The following is a 16,372-nucleotide window of genomic DNA, read 5'->3' as shown; positions in this document are numbered from 1 at the left end:
AACACACACACACACACACACATACACACACATATATATATATATATATATGTATGTGTGTGTGTGTGTGTGTGTGTGTGTGTATATACACATGCAGTGCTTCATAGGCACTCAATTACCACACCAAATCTTCTGAAATTGCTGTTCTATTTAAGATGAATTCAAAAAAAAAAAAGAAAAGAAAAGAAAAAAGGGGTGGCTAGGTGGCACAGTGGATAAAGCACCGGCCCTGGAGTCAGGTGTACCTGGGTTCAAATCCGGTCTCAGACACTTAATAATTACCTAGCCGTGTGGCCTTGGGCAAGCCACTTAACCCCATTTGCCTTGCAAAAAAAAAAAAACCTAAAAAAAATAAAATGAATTCATTGGAACCTTCCATTTAAGAAGAAGGTATAAAAGGTTACAGGTTCTATGAAATATATTCCAGAAATGATCTTAAAATAACACCAGACCAAATAATAATCCCTAAATCCAAAGAAAAATTACAATATATGCATTCATCCAGGACAAGAATGCAACCTCCAAAGAACACAAACAGCTAAATGTCTGCAGGATCACTCCACCAGAAATCTAGTAAAAGTACAAGTTAGCAAGCAGGAAGAGCTCAGAGGTACCTGAAGCTGTAGGGAAGTGGAGAGGGGTGGCAGGAAACACAGAGTCAGCTGCATGAGGCAAAGAAATTTGCAGAATTCTGACTGCAAATCTGAGGAGTGAACAGGCAGCATTCTGAATAGGAGGATAAATAACTTACAACAGAACAGAAAATGTTACCCAAGTTACGGCCTCCCTACAAATTAGGATGGAGCAACTATAACTCAATGATTCTATGAGACAAGAAATATTAAAACAAAAAGATTGAAAAATAAAAGAAAATATGTGTCTATCAAAAAACTGATCTTGACATTGTTGGTGGAGCTGTGAACTCATCCAACCTTTCTGGAGAGAAATTTGGAACTATACCCAAAGAGCAACAAAAATGTGCATACCCTTTGATCCAGCAATACAGAGATGATGAAAAAAGGGTAAAAACATCACTTGTACAAAAATATTCATAGCAGCCCTGTTTGTGGTGGCAAAGAATTGGACATTAAGTGAATGCCCTTCAATTGGGGAATGGCTTAGCAAACTGTGGTATATGTATGTCATGGAACACTATTGTTCTATTAGAAACCAGGAGGGATGGGAATTCAGGGAAGCCTGGAGGGATTTGCATGAACTGATGCTGAGTGAGATGAGCAAAACCAGAAAAACACTGTACACCCTAACAGCAACATGGGGGCAATGATCAACCTTGATGGAGTTGCTCATTCTATCAGTGCAACAATCAGGGACAATCTGGGGCTGTCTGCAATGCAGAGTATCATCTGTATCCAGAGAAACAACTGTGGAGTTTGAACAAAGACCAAGGACTATTACCCTAAATTTAGGAAAAAAAACTGATATCTTATTGCCTGATCTTTCTATCTCTTATACCTTATGTTTCTTCCTTAAGGATATGATTTCTCTCTCATCACACTCAATTTGGATCAATGTATTCCATGGAAACAATGTAAAGACTGACAAATTGCCTTCTGTGGGGAGGGGAGGAAAGTAAGATTAGGGGAGAAATTGTAAAACTCAAAATAAATAAAATATTTAATAAAAAAATAAAAAACTGATCTTGAAAGCAAGTCATGAAGAGATATCAGAAAAACTAAAAATGAAAAACTAATCAAACAATATCATAAGTGAAATCTTCCCAATTCTAGAGGGCATGAAAATAATAGAATTTATCAGTTATTTTCTGAAGGAAAACCCAAAATGAAAATTCTCAGAAATATTGCAGAAAGAAATTTAGAGCTTCTAATGAGAAAATTAAAAAAAAAAAACCATTGCAACCAATCACAAAGGAACCACAATCAGAATCACATAAGATTTAGAAGTCATGGTCATAAAGGAGAGAAAATTCTGGAATTTTATTTTCCAAAAGACAAAAGATAGAGGTTTATAACCCAAAATAGAAGTCTGTAATGGTTTTGAGGTCTTTCAAGTATTCCTTATTAAAAGACCAAAACACAGCAGAGACTCTGAATAAATATATAAATTATTAGAAAGTCCTAAACAATCACGAAGCACTTATATTCCAATGAGTGAAAAGAGATCAGGACTCTAATGTTTTTAAGATTTAATAAGAGAATCTAGTGGTAGTTTTGTCCTGCTTTGATGATCTTGAGAGAAAATAAAAGGAAAGGGGAAAGGAATAGTTGTTGTAGAAATGCAAACTCAACTACTAGGGACAGAAGGAAGGTTTGGGGTTCAGGGAAGGAAAGCTAGAGAAGGAAGCAAAACAATTCGACCTTAGAGTATTGATCATGGAGAGGGACTTAATGGGAAGAAAAGGATAAGATCCAGTGAATAGGGTCTGGGAAAGAGTAGGGACATTGATTTGAAGCAGATTACTTCAATTATAGATCAGCAGTACTGATCACATTTCTCTTAACAATTTTTATAATAGATGTTGGGGATGAAGAGAGGAAAAAAAATAAGATATACTGGGAGTAAATATACAATTTACAATCATAATCATGACCACGAATGGGATAAATGCACTTGCAGAATGAAAGACAGCAAAGAGAATCCAACAATATGTTTAAAAACACAAATACATATAGATCCTCACATATGAAACAAAGATTCACAGAGTTAAAATGAAAGGCTGAAAAAATTTATATTTTAAAAAGCTTCGGGATGGCAATCATGATCATGAACAAGTAACAGAGGGCGGCTAGGTGGCGTAGTAGATAAAGCACTGGCCTTGGAGTCAGGAGTACCTGGGTTCAAATCCGGGCTCAGACACTTAATAATTACCTAGCTGTGTGGCCTTGGGCAAGCCATTTAACCCCATTTGCCTTGCAAGAAAAAAAAAACCCTAAAAAAAAAAAAACCAAGTAACAGAAAATAATTGACAAAAGAAATAAAAAACAGAAAGTTCAGTATGCTGTGAAACCATATTAAAAACTTCTTTTATAGTATCTCTAGAAATATTAAGAAGTAAATTTTTTTCTAGGCTAAAAACCCTTTCCAAATTTGGTCAGGTAAAACAAGAACAAAAGACCTTCCTTAAGGAAATCATTAATGATGGAATCCAAAATTCATGAAAAAGTTACCTTCTGTTAAGTAAAAATCTTTGCCTTCCCTAGCCCTTAACTTTTTTGGCCAAAGGTCCAGCTAAGGAAAGTGCCCTTTTTGAATCAAAAAAGGATAAAAATATTGATACCAGTGAGGAGAGTCTTCCAATCGAAAGGAGAGATCAATCAATACTTTGAATCAGTTCTACTTGAATATTAAGTAATATATTGAAAGATTAATTCAACTACATTTAATCTAAACTTCTTTTCAGTTCAGGAATTATAAATGTTAACCATTAATTTCTTTGGAGTATAGAGATATCAAAGTGAATAAAGGGACTATGCCAATTTGGGCATTTCTTAGTTGGAAATGCTTAGATTTACAATAATGTTAAATGTTTTTGGCAGACTTCCATTAAAAAAAGAGTATAAGTTTAATATTTTTTCTTTGAAAATGGTTAAAAGATACTATAAGAAATGAAATAATATCAATACTTAATATTTAGATTAAGCATAATAATATCTAAATACTTAAAGGAAAAGTTTATCAAATTATAGGAAGAAATAAATAACTATAGAAATAGTTGGAGATCTCAATATACCCTTTTCAGATCTGGAAACATCTCACAAAAAGGTAAACAGGAAAAAAATTAACAATCTGAATAATTTTAGAAAAGCTTAAAACAAACAGAATGTGAAAAGTGTATGTATCTACAAATATACATATATATATATATATCACTATATTTACATCTATGTTTTCATACAGACATGTAGATAGATATTTCTCACAGAGGGATGGCACCTTTATAAAAAACTAACATGTACTAAATCATGTACTAAAACCCAAAAACTTCAAAAGGAATACAGGAAAAACAAAGATATTAACTTTATCCCAAAATTATATTCAATAAATACCACTGAAATGCATTAAAATTTAAATTGATGAAATAATTTAAACTTAAATAAGGAATCAAAAATAAATTATAGGTCTATAAAACTTAAGGTGATCATTTTATCCTTAAAAAGACAAAGGCAAGACAAAACATAAAATTTTTGAAAACACAAATATATCATTTTTAAAATTTTAAAAAATAAGTATATGGGAAAATATTTCAGTAAATACTTTTATCAACAAAGAAGAAAAAGATGGATCACTAAATTGGAAGTGGAAATAAAAATTCAAGAAAAGTCACAAATTAAAGCACCTAAGTTAAACACAAAAATGTAAATTCTGAAATCATATGAGACTAAAAAACTGAAAGCAAAAAAAAAACCACCACTGAATTGATAAGGAAAGGTAGGATCTATTGTTTTAGAAAAAACTATTAAAATAGTCAAATTGTCAATATGATTTTTGAAAAACTAGCTAGGCAAACCAAATAACCAAAATCAAAAGTGAAAAAGTCACAATAAATTAAGAGAAAATAAATGAAATTATTAGAAACGATTTTGCTCAATTACATACTAGGAAAACAGAGATTGAAGAATAATGACAAAATTACAAATATAATCATAATAAATAAAAATGTTAAATAATTTAATTGTGGGGGGGAATGTAAGTCATAAAGAATTCCTAAAGAATGGATAGGAGACCAGATTAAGATGGATTTATAAGGGAATCTAGCAAATATTCAAAAAAATTAATTCCAATATGAAATCATTTGTTTGAAGAGATCAAAGACAAAAGGGATCCTAACAAATTCTTTCAACGTCACAAATATGTCTTTGATACCCAAACCAGGCAGAGAAAAAGCAGAGAAAGAAACCATAGAACAATTATATCCCTAATGAATATTGATGGAAAAATATTAGTAAAATATTAGAAATTGGCCATAGTACTATGACTAGATTGAAATGTGGGGATGGTTCATTATTATGACAACTGAACATCATAGACCTTATTAACAACAAAAATCAATAAAAATCATGTGATTATGTCAACAGATTCAGAAAAGACTTTTGATATACTATGACACCTCTTTATGTTAATTAAAAATCTTAGTAATGAAGTGACCTTTGCAGTAATATGATAAATGGTATGAGTCAAAGATTGAGTCAGAATTATATCTAACAGAAAAACATTAGAATTCTTTACAATATAAGATCAAGGATAAAAGCAAGGATATACCATCATTTGATAGTTTTAGAAATGCTAGCTATAGCAATTAAAAAATGAGACAATAAAGACAAAGAGTAAGCAAAATTCTTGTTTTTGTGATAAGATGATTTACTTAGAGAATCCTATAGATTCAACTAAAACATTCAATGAAATATTAACTTCAGCAAAGCAGCAGAATAAATAAATTGTTGATCTTTTTTTACGTAAGTTGTGTCAAAAGTCTTTGTGTAGTTTTAAGCTAATGAAGTTTTACACTCAGACTTTAGGGACAAACCATATGACCAATAAACCCAAGGAAAAAGAGAAGGAAATTGATATTTCATTCAAATTAACTACAAAATGTGGTCCTGGGGAGTCAGCCTGCCAAGACAAGGACCAAAACTATAAAGTACAACTATAACACATTCTATTTCTGAAACTAAAGGAGACCTAGCCAATTAAATATTCATTACTCCCAATTGTGATATGCCAATACAATAAAAATAACAAGACAATATAAATTAATTTACTAATCCAATGCCATGCTATACTAGAGCTACTTTTTTTTAAAGCAGAAAAAAAAACCAAAATTCATCTAGAAGAACAAAATATCAACAATTTCTAGAGAAAAGTGGGAAGGAATGGGACCTACCAGCATCAGAATTCAAATTGTTCTATAAATAGCATTCACCAGGATTATATAGTACTGGTTTTTCCAAAAAAAAAAAGGAAATCTGATTATTGATGAGGCAGATTAGATATACAAGATAAATAATAATGTAGTATTCCAGAAGCCAAAAGGCTGGAGGGTGATACTTACTATCAGGCAAAACCTGCAAGGAAAATTATATCATATGCAAGGAAAATTATATCATATATCAGAATAAACTTCAAAAAATACATGACCTACATATAAAAGGTCAACTCAGAAAGATCATTTATGCAACTGTAGATGGTAGAAGGGTTTATGATTCAAAACAAATAGAGGGGACCATGGGAGATAGAGTAAGTTTGAACACATAAAATTGAAAACCTTTTACACAAACAAAATCAGTTCACCTAAGATTAAAAGGAAAATGGTTATGGAATGGAAAAAAACAAAATGGAAAAAAATCTTCACAGCAAGATATGATATCCAAATAAAGACAACTAATTTTTTTTAAAAAAGAACCAAAGTCATTCCCCAATAAAAAGGAGTAATTCTCTAGGGATGAATTCTAAGCTATGAACAATTATAGGAAAAAATTTTCTAAATCACTGAAAATAATAGAAATGTCCATAATATCTCTTGAGGTTCTATTTTACATTAATCAGTTTCGCAAAATTGACCAAAAAAGAAAGGCAACTGTTGAAGGATTTGTGGAGGGTCCTTGCAATAATGTATCATTGATGGAATTGTGATATATAAAGCTATTTTGGAAAAGTTTATAATTATATCTAAAAAGTCACTAAAGTGTATGTGTGTGTGTGTGTGTGTGTGTGTGTGTGTGTGTGTGTGTGTATACCTTAGAGAAATAAATATCACTGTGAGAACTATAATATTTTTTTGTTGTAGCAAAGAACTGGAAACTAAGCAGGTACCAATCATTTTATATGAATGTAATGAATGGAAAGATTACTATATTATATGAAATAATGGAACTAATAAATTCAGAGGAAATTGAGAAGACTTAAATGATCTTATGAAAGATGAAGTGAGCTGTACTAAAGGGGAAATTTATATAATTACAACATTATAAAGAAAAGTCTGAAAGACGCAAGAACTCTGATCAATATAAGGACCAATCCTGACTTCAGAGCATGACTAATATAATTCATGTTACCCTCCTTCTGTCAGAAAGGTGATGGACTAGCAGTACAGAATTAAATAAACATTTTTATTAAGGCCAATATGCGTGTATTTGTTTTGCTTAACTAAACCTTTTCACAAGAGAAATATTTTTTTAATTGAGAAGGAATAATTACAGAGAGACGAGAATCAGTGATGCCTCCTCCCCAAAGAACAAAAGTGTCATTGAAGAATTTAAATATATATATATATATATATATGTGTGTGTATATATATATATATATATATATATATATATATAGAGAGAGAGAGAGAGAGAGAGAGAGAGAGAGAGAGAGCTGGGCAGCTAGGTGGTGCAGTGGAAAGAGCACTAGCCCTGTAGTCAGGAGTACCCAAGTTCAAATCCGGCCTCAGACACTTAATAATTACCTAGCTGTGTGGCCTTGGGCAAGCCACTTAATCCCACTGCTTTGCAAAAAAAAAATAAAAATAAAAATAAAAAAAAAAATATATATATATACATACAGAGAGAGAGAGAGAGAGAGAGAGAGAGAGCAGAGTTCTCAGGAAAACAGACAAGAAAGTTTTAAAATTACCGTGGGTTACATAAACCTCTGTGTGTGCATTTAATATATGTATATATATGCATACATGTATACATACACATATAAAACAAAGCTATATGTTGTAGAAATTTATAATTTTATATATAATTTTATTTTTCTGGTCTTTATGGTGAAAATTATTCCTATTTTAGTTTATTTTATAAATAATTTAATGAATTGATAATATTATTATAGTTAACAGCACAAGTAACTTGCATTATGCCAGATGTATATATTTAATACAAAAAGTTACTGTTATTTTATAATATTGATGCTTTTTATAATAACAAAGTATTTTCAAATATTTTTAATTTATACATATTATTTATAATATTTGCATAAATATTATAAGGTTTTTTTCAAGTGATCACCGCTGAGATTTTCAAGTTAGAAAGGATACTAGAAAAAATAAGCTAAGAGATGTACAAAAAAAAATGTCTCTTGTCCAAGATCACCCAGGTAATAAATAACAGGGATGAGATGAAGATCTAGGTAGGTCTTTTGATCTCAAATCTACTCTACTTATTCTTAAGCACCTATGGGCTTCCCAGAAGACAGGATGCCTGGAAGGTTCCTTCCCAGTTGCTCTATGGCAAGAGATTTGCTCTCAAAAGGGGAATAGGAAACTTCAGCCTTTAGGAAAAAAATGCTGAAAAGCAAGTATAATCCTTACGATTTCTTCCCCATTTTAAGGTCCTGCATTTTCATACACTGGCAACAATTCCATTCCATCCTTGACAGATCCCTTCCACTTCCAGGAAAAAGGTGGGGGGGGGGGGGATTGGCACATGCATACCTCTTTCCACAGAGAAAACAAGAGGAGGGTAAGAGAATAGAATCACAAAGACAGATTTCCCATTTTCAGAACTGCTGAACTCAGCAAATACCTCTGTAATCTCAGATAGGACAGGAGAGCAGCAGGAAGAGCTGGCTTTGGAGTCAGAGGACCTGGGTTCAATTTCACCACAGTGATCTCGGGCAGGTCCCTTAACATCAGCAGGCCTCGATTTCCTCACTTGTAAAAGGAGGGGGCTAGACTAGATCACCCCTGAAGTCCCATGTGATTCCAAACATATGATCCTGAAATTAAGCTTAGGGGACACCCTGACAAGGAGATAAAGCAAGATTCCATGAAGCAGGGGGGATGGGAAAGGACAGAGCTACCACTGCTGGATAAGAGACTAGGCAACTCAATGAAAACAGTGTCCACCCTCCCCCTCCGCGCCCAGTGCTCCCCGCAAAGGCTGATGTGACTCCAAGCCCTACACAGAACAAGACAAGAAAAATACCTTCCTTCCCACAGGCTGCCCTCCTCTCTGCCCATCTTGCCACGGCCTCCAGACGCTTCCCAGTCTGTTCAAGCCTCATGCATTAATTTCTCTTAATTTGCTTTGACAGGGATGCGCGCTGTCGTGTAAAATGAAATCATCCTGAAGCATTGGGGGAAAGGAGTGGGGGGAGGGGGAGAGGGAGGGAAGAAGGGGAGAGTGGAGGGGGGAGGTCAGAGAAGAGACGGGGGGGAGGTGGCCCTCTGAGAAGGTAGGAGGGGAGGGAAAGCTTTGCCAGGTAGAGCAGAGCCCGGTGGGGTTGAGCAGGGGCTGCTCTGATGGATGAGCTCAGCAGGAGCCAAGAGGCCACCCAGCTGCCTCCCGGCACTGCAGTGCAGGGGCCAGGCCAGCCCTCAGGCTGCAGTTTCACTGTGGCGGCTGGGAGGGCAAAGGGAGTGAGCCTGGGACCCAGAGCCTTAGCCAAGGAGTGCAGGATACAGAGAAGGGCTGGACACCATCCACCCAACCCTACATGACAAATAAGGAAACTGAGGCCCAAAGAGGGACGATGGCTTACCCAAGGTCATGGGATAGTGACAAAAATGATTGTCTTTTATAAAATAGTTCCTTAGAGTCCCTATCATAGGGTTTGGTCCATAGCAGACCTCCCTGTTGTAGATGAAGAAACAGGGAAGTATGTAAAATTAAATGACTTAATTAACAAGCATTTATTATGTTCTTCCTTTAGGCAGTCAGACACTGCTAAGCACCAAGTAAGGAAAATACAGGATCCCAACCTTCAAGATGCTCCTTCTGAGAAAGACAACATGTGCCTGCCCCCCCCAAATGGGTATACACAAAATCTATAACTGAAAGGTGATCTCCAAGAGCAGGTCCCCTGTCAGAGAAGACTCCTTTGATATCTAGAGCCTTTCATTACCTAGTTCCAAGTTAACTTTCTCATTAAACTTTCTCATTAAATTTTATTCCTCACCTGCATGAATTCTATGTTCAGTCAAACTGACCAATTGCCGTCCATCAAACATGACATTCCACCTCTCCCTCATGCTTGCTTCCCTTGAACTCCTTGCCTAGCTTATCTTCCAAGGTAGCTCCAAGGACCCCATTCCACAAGAGGCCTTTCCTAGTCCCACTCAGCTGCTAGGATATCCCCTGCAAAATTGCTTTGGACATAACTTTGTATCTACTTATATGCATACATATTGTTTCCCCTCAATAGAACATCTGAGGGTGGAGACTTTCATTTTTATCTTGGTTATCTCTATATGAACCATATGGAACCTAAGTGCTAGTTGGTACTGCCATAGCAAGAAGATGATCGGGGAGGGACCTGAACCCAGATTTGTTGAATCTGCCTTGCAATAAATCCACCTTAGTTCCAGGGAAAGGGTCAGAATACTAGATCCATCCAGACCTTGCCATCCCTGGAATCAGAAATGAGAGGATCTGAATCTCTTCTGGTTCAGTCAAACTGGATTTCTCTCTGTTCTCTTTATGACCCTGCATCTCCCATCTCTGTGGTGCAACTGGAATGCAACTCTTCCTCTCAGATGTAGCTCAGAATGAAAATAATAGAATACTATTGCACCATCAAATTATGAAGTAAATAGTGTTTTAGAAAAAACTGAGAGGGTTCCTATAAACTATGAAGTAAGCTAAAGCAGGTGAACAATCCGTACAAATACAGTAATGTTATAAAAACAACTTTAAAAACTGAAAGAACTCTGAGCAATGCAATAAACACTCATGACTCTCGAATGCCAGTGATGCCTGACTCCTAACAGAGGGAGTAAGGATAGAATAAGATAAATAAATTAATATAGCACATATATATATATACATATTTCTATGTTTATATGTGTGTAAGCAATGTGGGATTTTTTTTGACCTGGTCAAGCTATTTTGTTTTTCCAGTGGTGGGGGCAGAGTTATTGGAAAAATAAATGAAATTTAATGTAAATGCTTCAAAAAAAGATTTGATTCGGATCACCATCTTGACTTTGAAACCTCTCCTAAGACCTCTTCCCCAACAAGTGCCTTCCTATAGTACTTTGTATTAAACTACATTTTGTATATATGTTCAGGCGTTTTGAGAGAGGTTAGAGAAGTTTTTAATGCTACCATTTCCTCATTTTTCTAATTGGAATAGAAAGCTTGGGGAGGGGGAGCCCTTATTATCCTTCTTCAGAAAGAATAAGTCCTGCATCCCTTCTCTCCAATCAAACACCTGAATTCAGTTCCCCAACTCCTTTTATCTAAATTATTGCAATATTCCCATCTCATGCCTCTCATGAGTCCATTCCAGCCTCCTCACTACTGCCAAAGTCATTTTCCTTAAGTGCAAATCAGACAATGAAACTCCTCTACTCAACCTATTCTAATGGCTTCCTATTGCCAATAGAACAAAATGTAAACTCCAGTGTTCTGTCTTCCCAACCTGACCCTAATCTCTCTTTCCAGGCTCCCTGATTAATGCTATTCTCCCTCCAATTCTACCTCTACTCATGACATTAATCTCTCACCTCTGTGTCTTTGTACTGCATGTTTATTCCTCACTCCTGGGATGTACTCTCTTCTTACCTTCAGTCTCTCTCTCTTCCTTTAAAATACAATTTCAGTATTGTTTTATGCATGAAACTTTTACTGATCTTCCAACTGCTAGTATTCTCAAATATTTATGTATTAAGGTTATAAATATATACATATATATACACATATATGTACTTGTCTCCCCCATTAGAATGTAAGCCTATAATTGCAAATGTTTAATCTTTGTAAACCAACCCTCTTCCAGATCCTGTAACATACCACCCAGCACATAGTAAATGCTTGAAAAGTACTTGATTGATTGATTGATTTAAGAAGAATAGAAAGAACATGGAAGACACAGCAATGGGGAATGGCTGGATTCATTTTATGTAGACTTGCTTTCCTCTTTTTTTAATTTTTTAAGTTTTTTTCAAATTACATTAGAAATGTAATCCTCTTCTCCTCCCCTCCCCTCCTTTCTCCTGCCTTCTCCTCACCAACCCTCCCTTTTTCAATGTCAATTTTTGTAAAATTTTCTCCCTCTCTCCCTTCCCTCTTTCCCTCCCTTCCCCAACACAATCATATTAAACATATTTCCATATTAGTCACACTGTGAAAGAAGAATCAGAACAAAAAGGAAGACCACAAAAAAAAATTTTTAAAAAGTAAAAATAGTATGCCTTGATCTGCATTTAGAATCCATAGTTCTTTCTCTGAATGTGGACGGCATTTTCCATCATAAGTTTTGGTTTTTTTTAGAATTGTCTGATCACCGTATTGCTGAGAAGAGCTAAATCTATCATAGTTGCTCAACCCACAAAGTTTGTCTTCTTTCTAACCTGACTCAAAGTCACTTCATATTCTCTGTCCTAGTAAATGGGCCATTGAGTTGTGAAGCAGGAAACCTGAGCTTTAGGCACAGTTCCACCATTAACTATCAATGTGACCTTGGGCTTCTTCAGTTTCCTCAGCTGGGGATTGCAACCATCTGTTCTCCATGTCTAAATGGGATGCAAATGGGGGAAAACAAGATAGAAGGTTGAAAAGTACTTTGGAAAAAAAAAGGGAAAACATTATAGAAACACAATGGAGGGCTGCATTCTATCATCCCAGCTTGGAAGCCTCCAGTATCTCATCATCACTTCATCTGATCAAAACAAAATGACCCATTAACAGTCACATGTCCAGTTTAGGAGTAAGCAATGATAAGCACTGTTTTGGTGGTGAGAGCCTGAATGCATCTTACTTCAACACTGACTACTTGAATTTGCCACTGATAAAATAACTCATGAATTTTGCAACCAAAGGAGACAGAGGAATTTACTAGCAACCTTGTTTGCACAGAGCAAAATCTGCTTTGTTGCCTGTTCATTCATTTTTCTGACAACATGGTGCAATGACCCAGATGTGGAATCTGTTTTCGAATCTCTCCTCTGCCATTGACTACTTGTGTACTCTTGGACAAATCATGTCTCATTTCAGCATCTCATTAGTAAAATGTAAACACTGGAGGAGGAGATATCTAGGGTCCCAGGAAGAACTGGAGATGGAAGGAAACTTAGAAGTCATTTCATCTATCCCCTCCCCCTCATTTTAAAGATGAAAAGACTAAGGCTCTGATTAATTAATTTATCTAAAGTCACACAGCTATTAAGTGGCAGAGATTTGAATGATTTAATAGACTGTGAGGCTCTGAGTCATCTCTACTATCTCTACTATTACTTCCTGAACCTTTCTTTGAGACCTGCCACTTAATTGCTTTCATTTCCCTTACTCAGGGCTAGTATTGGGGATAGCAACTAATGATACTTGCCATTGTACAATTGGACTAAGGACTGAGGAATAAGGCAGCATAGATCTGAAGTCAAGAGGACCTGGCTCTATAACTCCGCTCCTTACAACTGTGTCAGCTTGAGCAAGTCATTTCACTTCTGTGGGTCTTAGTCTCCTATTCTGTAAAATGAGAATTGAATTAGATGTTCTTGGTTGTCCCTTCTAGCTCTAAATCCTCCTTGTTCAAGCCAATCTTTTCCTCATCAGCTAGCAGAAAACAACTAAGAGAAACATTTCTATTGTTTGTCTTGGTTCTGAAGCCAGGACCCTCATGAGCCAAGCTGTCCATTACACAGATTACTAAAAAAAAAAGTAGAATTTTTAATTCTAAATATATAAAAAGCATGTTTTTACTATAATGAGCAGCATTTTAAAGGATTTAGAGTGGGAAGGGACTATGGTAAGTGGATTCCAAACTTTTTGATCATGTACCATATCTGAAATATTTTTAAGCCCACCCCCCAATATATTTTAAAATGACACACATGTATTACTACATTAATATGCTGTATTCATTGCAAATAAAAAATCTTTTGGTATTTAAAGTCCTTCACAACTTGACCCACAAATTTTCAATCTTCTCACACCTTAATTCTTCCACACACACTCCCCCTTCCCCATATGCACACACTGTAATTCAGGGACACTTGCCGACCTCCTTGCTGTTCCTAGAACAAGATATTATACCTCTACTCTGGTCATTTTCACTAGCTCTTCTCCAAGGCATATCCTTCCTTATCTAGGCTTCTTGGCTTCCTTCAAGTCCTAGCTGAAGTGTCATGTTCTATGAGAAGTCTTTCCTAATATTCCTTAATGCTAGTAAACTTACTCAATGATCTTCAGTTTATCCTGTTTCTATCTTGTCTGTATATGGCTGTTTTCTTGTTATTTCCCCCACTGGAATGTGAGCTCCTTGAAAGCAGAGACTGTCTATCGCCTTTCTCTGTGCCAGCATTCAGCATAGTGTCTGTCACATGATAGATGTCTAATAAATGGTAATATTGACTGACTCTAAAAATACACAAAATAGACATTTTACAAGGATAGGAAAAAGCAATAAACAATGAAATTTATCATTATGAATATTTTTAATTTTTATTTAATTTATCCTAAACTTAAGAAGTAAAACAAGCATTTTCATTATATAGTAAAATAGGAAAAAAATCTACTATAAATAACTTGCTATTCCTTTTAAATAAATAATAAAGTTATCAAGTAACTTTCTTTTCTTTTTTTAATTCCCTCCCCACCCACCCTAGAGATGGCTCCAATAGGAACAATTATGTATGTATATGTATACATATATAAAAATAACATTACATATGTAAAACCATTCTATATACATTCCTATTTATTTTAAACAGAATGATGTGATTGAATGCTCCATAATTTTTTTAAATCTTTGCCATTGTGAAATGGCAAATCAAAGGTCTAGAGTCAGTGGCCTCCAAAGTCCCTTCCAACTCTAAATCTATGGGTCTCATGCATAAAATTCTTCATAGCAATACCTTCTTGATTAATTAATCTAACTTGGTAAAAGAGAGGTTTTCCCCACCTTGAAGAAAGTTACAGAACGTAGAGATAATAGTTATTCCCCTCTCAAGAAAAAAGTAGAAAATATCCATGAGGCAGTTTAAAGAAAATTCATAGATTTGTCACACTGTATGTGATGTTTCACTGTTTTGTGCACAATTCTTTTTTCCTATTCTTCATATATTCTTCTATTCCTCAATCCAACATTGATTAAGCATTTTCTATGTCCTAAGTGTTAAAGATACAAAGAGAGGTAAAATAAAGTCCCTGCCCTCAAGAACTTATAATAAAATGGGAGAGAGGCACTATGCAAACAATACATACAAAGCTAGCTATGTTTACCCTTGTTAATTAAAATTAAGAAGAGAAATAAAGAAAATTCAATTTTCAAGTTGTGCAGAAAGGAGTCTTTTAAATAAATGGCATGATTACTGGACATTCTTCAGCATTTAGGTTTTTAAAGTCTTACTAATTGTGATGGTTTCAAACTACCCCCCAAAATGACAAGACACAATATACATTTGTTGATGAATTGGGTGGTGTTTCCTCCACTGACAGTAATGGATAAAATCCATATTTCAAATAATTTTTTTACGTTTTTGCAAGGCAATGGGGTTAAGTGGCTTGCCCAAGGCCACACAGCTAGGTAATTATTAAGTGTCTGAATCCGGATTTGAACTCAGGTACTCCTGACTCCAGGGCCAGTACTCTATCTACTGCACCACCTAGCTGCCCCTTCAAATAATTTTTCACAATTCTGAATTTGGAGGATTCTTGCCAAATCTGATTAGATGCTCATTTGTTTTTGTCTTGGAATGTGGCTGGTGAAGAACTTGTACTGGAAGTAGAAATGTCATCTCCTCCATTTTCTTGTTGTTTAATTGGGCATACGCCATCATCTTCAATCTCCATTGACTTTGTCCAGATCTCTTTAAGTTACCCGACTATTTGAGGATTATTTTCATTAAAATCCAATAATAACATCTATAAATATGCTCAATCAGCACATAAACTTCAATTTTACATAATATGCCAAATTCAAATGAATAAGTAAGGATTCTGTTGAGCCTCCTAATGGTAGGATTCCCACTGATTCCCCAGAATACCTCTAATATTGTGGTTGACATGAAGCCAACGGACATACAAACGAAGTGAGGGTGAGAAAGTCAAGCTGAATGTTACATAAATAAACTGGATTTTTAAAGCTAAATATAAAAATTCCAGTGATTTCAAAGGATCATTTTGATCAATCAGTCAACAAGCACTTATTAAGTGATAACTTTGTGCCAAGCCCTAAATAAGGAGCTAAGGCTATAAAGATAGAATGAAACAGTACCTACTCTCAGAGCTTACAATGTAACAAGAGGGAATAAGTATAGTTCTAAATATATAAGGATAAGAAGAGTGACTGAACCTGTGGTTTTATTGGTAGAGGAAATTCCTAGATGAGGAAACTCCCTCTATCAATATAGATCAGCATCTTCTCTACAACTCACTCTCTTGGAGGCAGAGATGCTTAGATCACTGAGACATTAAATGACTGTTGGAGATCACAGTCAGTATCCATCAAAGAATTTGAAGCTAAT

The 16,372-nt window shown here is 35.1% G+C and overlaps 1 protein-coding gene across 5 annotated transcripts in view; it reads right to left on the bottom strand.

The window, feature by feature from the left end:
• AATK (apoptosis associated tyrosine kinase) overlaps positions 1 to 16,372 on the bottom strand; it is a 209,951-nt gene that overhangs the window by 155,419 nt on the left and 38,160 nt on the right. The window lies entirely within an intron of this gene.

The sequence above is a fragment of the Macrotis lagotis genome, chromosome 2 (genome assembly GCF_037893015.1).
Source record: "Macrotis lagotis isolate mMagLag1 chromosome 2, bilby.v1.9.chrom.fasta, whole genome shotgun sequence".
Taxonomy (NCBI): domain Eukaryota; kingdom Metazoa; phylum Chordata; class Mammalia; order Peramelemorphia; family Peramelidae; genus Macrotis; species Macrotis lagotis.
Note: the sequence above shows the minus strand (reverse complement) of the source record. Positions and strands in the feature narration are given on the sequence as shown.